This window comes from Chinchilla lanigera, unplaced genomic scaffold (genome assembly GCF_000276665.1).
Source record: "Chinchilla lanigera isolate Chin_1 unplaced genomic scaffold, ChiLan1.0 scaffold00033, whole genome shotgun sequence".
In the NCBI taxonomy this organism is placed as follows: Eukaryota; Metazoa; Chordata; class Mammalia; order Rodentia; family Chinchillidae; genus Chinchilla; species Chinchilla lanigera.
Window position 1 is genome coordinate 13,374,345 of NW_004955434.1, and position 6,000 is coordinate 13,380,344.

The 6,000-nt window shown below is 35.2% G+C and overlaps 1 protein-coding gene across 7 annotated transcripts in view; it reads right to left on the minus strand.

Moving 5' to 3' along the window:
• Positions 1 to 6,000, minus strand: part of Ptprd (protein tyrosine phosphatase, receptor type, D) — a 2,098,812-nt gene that overhangs the window by 1,340,520 nt on the left and 752,292 nt on the right. For all 7 annotated transcript variants that reach the window (XM_013516335.1, XM_013516328.1, XM_013516331.1 and 4 more), the window contains exon 5: positions 4,382 to 4,423. The gene's annotated coding sequence lies outside the window, so the exon portion shown is untranslated. The remainder of the gene's footprint in view (positions 1 to 4,381; positions 4,424 to 6,000) is intronic.

Below are 6,000 nucleotides of genomic sequence, written 5' to 3' on the forward strand. Positions count from 1 at the left end.
TAAATGGATGCAACTTGAGACCATACTCATAAGTGAAATAAATCAAACCCACATGTATAAACATCATATTGTCTCACTAGTGTGAGAAACTGAACAAGTAAATAATATTCCAAATGTGCAATAGTTACTGGAAATAAGAAGGAAACTTTTCAAAAGAAAAGAAACACTTTAATGAGGTAAACAGGAAAGGAAGGATGGGCAAATGAAAAAAATACATATATACACACACAAGATAGTTAAGATAGTTGCACAACTACTTTCTCTTAGTTCACGGAAAACAAAGGTTTGTGCTAATATTGTTTGGACAATATTTCATGCCTATATCTTGTGCTTTGAATAACTACTATGCAGATAACAGTATGCAATGTATTAATTATTGTTACTGTCCTGCTAGCCTAATCTGAAACTCTGTTTTATTGATATTTTTATTTTTTCCTCTCTCAATTAAAAATATAAAAAAGAATTGCTATAAAATAAATTTAAAACAATAAGATATAATTTGTATATGTTCCCTGTTGTATTAACACCTATCATAGGTATTATCACATTATGCTAAAAAGTTGTGCTTACATGTCTCTGTCCCATGTAGTACTGTAACTCCCTAGAAGGCACAGATCATCCTGAGCACCTATCACACTATATGACACATTTTGATGTATTATAAAGGATGCTACCAAACTGCTGAAATAAGCTAATATTAACATGGTATGGAAGAATAATTTTTCTAAGCCATCTACAGTTTATAATATGATTCCTACATTTAATCACATTAACATCACCTAAAATTAAATCAAAGATCTTCAGAAAAAGCACTTGTGCAACATAAATACCTTTTGTATCACATGAATTCTTGCGAAAATGAACTAAAAACAACATCAAGATACTTGCAGTTCTTTCATCCTAACAGTGGCTTCCACTTAAAGATACACAAATATTACTGCACATGCTTCTATAATTTAAGTCACAAGTATACATTAAAATTATTACTCTTCTACTTAAAGGATATTTTAGATGATTATTATGAAGTTTAAAACCACGTTCAACTCACTAGAGAAGTGAGAAGCAGTGAAATAATGTTAAATGTGTATTATCTAAAATAAGAACTGCTCTAGAACACTTATGTCATTTAGTACCTGTGTTGGTTTCAGGCTTATTTTTGCAAGGTGACACAATATATAATACAGGACACATATTTTATATGATTATTTATAATAATAACCCAAAGAATGATATACAAAAGAGTGCAGGAAATCTGTCCACACACCAAGACCAGGGAATCCAGCTGAGGGCCTGGATCCCATGAAAATGTCCTGCATGAGTCCAGCTGAAGACCTAAAGCTCATAACAATGCCTCCCACATATCCAACTAGAGGCCCATGACAATGTCTCATGCAGGCTCTGTTTCACGGATCTGCTCTGGGAACCCCCAAAAGTCAGTGCTGGAATTTAGGAAGTCTGTGCCAGCAGGATGAAGGATCTGGGCTAGCAGGCTGAGGGATCTGCACTGGAGCCAGGAAGCGATGCTCAGAAGAACCAGGGCTCCCCTGAAAGGTACCACAGCCATCTTTAGCAACAGTGAGGTCCCGAGCTCCTCTGATGATTGAGATGGTTGAGTTCCCATTAGGGAAGCCAACGCAGTAAGTTTTTCCAGGAAATGGACAATGCACCATCTTCCCCTCCGGAGCCAGGAAGTGATGCTCAAAGTAAGGACCAGAGCTCCTGCAAAGTGAACCAAAGCCATTCTCAGTGCCAACGAGGTCCTGAGCTTCTCAGAGATGAAAACAGCAAAGTTCACCAGGAAAGGCTGCATAATGAGCTCCTCCAAAACAGCCAACAGCTCCTTACAGTTTCTGCCAGCCCCCAACAGTCTTTCTCAGCTCCCAACAGCCTTACTTCTCCTTCTCCAGTTCTGCCTGTTATGCTGCTGGCAACAATCCCCAGGTGGGCCTCCCACCCCCAGCACCACGCTTACTCAGTTCAGCTGGGGGTTATAAATTGACCAACAGTTATCAATCCACTACAGTACCTGTATAACCCCCACGATAACTATTAGTCCATATATTTTCTATTTGATATAACTTGCCTAGAATTACAGAACTGGTAAGTCCCGGTTACATTTTAAGCCCAGAACGTCCAATTTCAGAAATGTGACCCTCCCCCTTCCTTATACTGTGAGAATACCTAGAAAATACCAGTTTCTATTCACTAACATTCTTGTTCTCTGGAACATCAGGCAAAGAGAGTAGTAAAAACTGCCAACAGGCTGAAGGTTGAAGCTGCACATCCATGGGAAACCAAGATTATTTGCATCGTGTTGTTGAGTTAAGTTCCCTGCCAAATGTCACACCAAAGCCTGACATAGACAGATTTCTGCCTGGGGCTGTTCCCATCCCCTCCAGCTGCACACGTTGGCTGGCATGCTTTCCGTGATGGTCTCAAGTCACATCAGTCTTTGAACAAGGGTTGAAAATCATTAAGAAAAAATTACAAGAAAAATTTGGGAATGTGTCTCAAATTTATAATCTCAGAATATTATCCACATATGCATTTACAGGGTGGTTTATTTTTTCAAAGAAGTATAACATAGCAGAAGAGTACAGTATGTTTTGAGTCAAATGAAATTACAAAGATGTGTATATAGTTAAGTTATATGTTTCCAAACACTATGTTTGTGTGAAACAGAATAGGCATCAGTTATTACTAAGAAGGGGACAGGAAAGGGATGAAAGGGGAATTAAAATGTTTATGTAATGGGCCAGCTCACCACAAGGAATGTAAACAGTACGTACTGCAAACATGTACTAATAAAAATTTTTAAATATACATGTGTACATACACCCATAATTTTCTCATAACCACAAACTAATGCCCAAAGTTTCTTTCAATATAAAATTACTTCAGCATGTAGAAAAATAAAGAACATAGTCTCACCACCTTTTGTGGAGTTGGAAGGACCCACAGTGAGGTAGGTGCTCCAGAGGGGCTTTAGAGAAACTGTAATCCAATGTTCTGAAACTATTCAATGTTTAACTGTCTCCAGACAGTTAATACCGAAACTTTTCCTGTCTCATATTGGAACTCATTTAAATCTTTAATGGTCTGGTTTAAGTAGTATTCTCTTGATACTTCCTCCCCATGAAGAAGCCCTGGAAAGTACTTGCTCCTGTGTGCAGGATTTATTTTCTGGTTGGTCCTCCTCCTTTGTGGATCCTTATGAAGCTGAGTTTCCTTGCCCTGTACCCACAGGTTCTTCTTCGTAACTTGTATTCATTCTACAGATCCTTTTTCTGCCTCTTGTAGGATTTAGCTGTTATACTTAGCCATCTTTTTCAATACTTTTAATATTAGCCTTCTTTGGCAAAACTTTTCCACTTTGAAATAATAGGCATCATGTATTAACCCTGAATGATTCCCATCATCTTTCTTTTTTAATTAAATTTATCCATACCTTTTAGATATGCATAATGTTCACATTCAGCATATGGAATTTGTACATGTATGTGACAGCTTGATTCATTTTTTTCCCATTCCCTTACCTTCCCTTCAATTCCTCTTCCTTTCCTATTTACAGAAAGCTTTGTTCCCATTTTTCCTTCATTTCACATTTCTTTTTTCTTCCCCAACCCAGTTCATCTTTTGATTTGAATATTTTCTTCATGTTTCACCATGTCTAGTATACATTTTGTTTCTTATTTACACTTTCATTTTCTCACATAGTACATCTGTATAATTGAACTCTCAGTCTGTTTATTTTCATGACTGTTTCTTCTTGTCAAAATGATGTAATTCTAACTTGTTTCTCTGTTCACCAAAAATCCAGACACTTCTAAACAGATTTTTAAAATAATACATGTATATCCTATCTGAATGATCTTATCATCAGAGTCATTAATATATGTTAAATACCTTGTATCAAAATTTGAATAATTTCATTATTTGACTTAACAGGCCATTAATGATAACAGTTCTTTGAATATAGTTTATATGGATTAAGAATTTCTCTACTTTGCTTTTTTTGTTGTTTGTTTGTTTTGTCTTTTTGAGACAGGCTCTCGCTATGCAGTTTAGGCTGGCCTCGAGCTCACGTTGTAGCCCAGGCTGGTCACAACAATCCTCCTGCCTCAGCCTCCCGAGTGCTGGGATTACAGGTGTGCACCACCACACCTGGCAATTTTCTTCACTTTGGCTATGATACATATTTGATAATTAAACTTTTGATTCTGGTATTTTCTTGCTATGATAATTTCCCAAGAATAAAAGTGCATATTATGTGCCATATAGGAACATGGAATGTAATTCTATGTTTCTAAGCATACAATAGTAATATAAAATTTTATACTTTATTAAAATAGAACATTTGAATATATTTTAATATACATACCTTTGTCCAAGGCACATACTGCTATGGTCTCAGGATAGGAACCTAATATAAAAAAACATATACTCATTAATATATTTGGTATAATAAATAGGTTTTAAAGTACTATTACATAAAATACATTGATCATGTGTCTACCTATCACCTTCAAAACAATATTTTATTTTTGTCTTTTTTACTGACATTCATTAAAACAAATAGGACGTTACATGAATAGTCCACAACACTTCTTAATTTGGATTTCTAAGGTTTATTAATTTTCAAACATTTATCCCCAGAAAGAAGTAAAGAATGAAATTCAGCTCCTGATACACAAATGTCAATTTCATGCAAAAAATTCAGACTGATCATTTTTCAAAAATGCTACATGAATTATCAGCTTCAAAACAGAAAGATGAAGAAACAGGTTAAGGAGATTTTATGATTGTAAAAGGCTTATAGTATTTGCTTATCAAAGAGTAGCAGTAGAACACCAATTAAAGTTCACAATGATTTTTTAAAAATTATTTTCATAGGGGCTGGGGATTTAGCTCAGCGGCACAGTGCCTGCCTGGCAAGTGCAAGGTTGTGAGTTCGATTCCCGATACCAGAAAAATGCCAAAAAAAAAAAAAAAAAAAAAACTTTCATAGTAATAATGTTTCAAACTTTCAATCAATGACTCTAAAATGGATGTGTAGATATATGCTCAAAGTAACCTAGGCACTCTAAAAACCAAAAGGTGAAATAGAATAACATAATCCTGAAGTAAACCCTAATATTTCCATAATTTTTTATTTTATTAGTCTATTAGATTCCTAATGCCCAAAGCTGTTAAAAAAATCCATATCCCTAAAAGTACAGATCCAAATCTGAGGATTCACATTATGAATGTGATCTTACTAATTATTGGAAATTCAATTATATGTAGAGTGCAAAACTCATTCCATTTTTGGAATCCTATTCCAAAATGGAATCAATCCTAAAATATCCAACTGTGGGGAACAAAACAGAAGAAATTACCTTCCCTCGTCATCTTTACCAGTATTTTGGAGTTAAAAGTTTACCATGAGTGATAAATAATGTCTATACAGGAAAAAGTTTTTTAAAAATTTCTTCCAAAGTTCATGTTTAAAAATTCAAAAAATTTAGCTCTAGAAAGTATCTGAGGCATGTGTGGGGGTGCAGGCCTATAATTCTGCAATTGGGAGGCTGAGCCAGGAGGACTGCCATGAGTTTGAGACCAGCCTGAGCTACACAGTGAGAGCCTCTTATAAAAAAGTATCTGAGTGAATAACAAAATAAACTGATTTCAAACTTGATTTAAAGGTTTTCACTGTGAGGAGCCTTTGGGCAAGAGGAGGAAACAAAGACACTGGGTGCCTTAATTGTGATCAAACCAAGAAACGCATGTGTACAAGTGAACAAATGAACCCATACACACTCTCATTTAGGGATTCCCTGTCATCTAATCTTAAACTATGGGATGTTTTTACTTAAAACTAAACACACACTAATATATGTATGCACATAAAACTGTGCTAGACCAACTCCTTTCTTTTGGGTTCAAAACTAAATATTCATACTTCCCAAATTTAAATCTTTTTTTTTTTTTTTTTTTTTTTTTTTTTTTTTTTTTTGGGTT